Source organism: Sceloporus occidentalis, unplaced genomic scaffold (assembly GCF_023333645.1).
Source record: "Sceloporus occidentalis isolate IW3139 unplaced genomic scaffold, rSceOcc1.0.p SCAF_1, whole genome shotgun sequence".
Lineage (NCBI taxonomy): Eukaryota > Metazoa > Chordata > Lepidosauria > Squamata > Phrynosomatidae > Sceloporus > Sceloporus occidentalis.
Genome location: NW_028316981.1, coordinates 14,670,430 through 14,671,468, shown reverse-complemented (window position 1 = coordinate 14,671,468; position 1,039 = coordinate 14,670,430).

Sequence of the window (1,039 nt, the reverse complement as noted above, 5' to 3'; positions counted from 1 at the left end):
TTAGACTTTATGACAATCTGAGGTGGAAAACAGATGGAAGAAAAGTTCTTGTTCGTTGCTCTGTTGCTCCAGTTCTTGAATGTTGTTCCTTCTCAGAGCAATTCTGAGACTAAGAAGAAAACAGAACTATTTTATTCCTACCTAAAAGATGGTTCTTTTTGTTTTAGGTTAAATTGCAGTGAAAAGTTCAGTTCTTCACACAGTCCTGATAGTGTCCCAGGAAACCATAATATTAGGGTGAAAAAGGCTCTCCTACGCATGGAGCTTGTCCACTGCCATGACCTGCTCCTTTGACTATGGGGCAAGTGCAGCCCCAGTCAAATCTTTCTCAAGCAACTTGGTAACGCCACCAAAAGTTAAAGGAAACCTGTCCTAGAACTGATCTTTTTTTCTAGATTGGGCTTTAACACAGAGCTCTAGCTCCAAGGCCTTCAACATCCCCTTTGAACAAGCCAGCACTACTAATCTAAGGATCTGGCACCATAGACAGCATTCACTCCCTGATCTGGTTTATCACTACAGACAGTGCTGTGGCTGGTAGACTGGGCCCTACCTGAGAGTAATTCTTAGGCAGGCTGGGACATTTAAAGGAATATCCTTGAGGGATTTAAAAGTATTTTTTTTTTTTCTATCAAGTGAACCAAAGTGCAGCCATATTATTTCCAGGATCCCCACGTTAGAATGACAGCCTTGTCCTTCTTGGAGAAAAAGGCATTTGCTGATTCTGACTATGTATTTTGCAGTGAAACAATGATTGCCAGCCTTTCCCATTTCAGGAAAACTGTTTCAGTCTTTCGCATACATTTTTTAAAAAGGAAAAATCTCAAGTTTGATCATGAATATGAAAATTTGCCAATTTTGCTAAATATATATATATATATTGAAAATGGAGCTTATCACCCATCCCTGGTCCTCATGTTCTCCCAAACATGCAAAAGGCATCAAGAGTAATGTTAAAGATGTGTCAGCTATTTGCTCAATACTGCATGAGGCTTGTCAGAGAATTGAGATGTTCCTTAATATGGCTGAAATGTGCTAA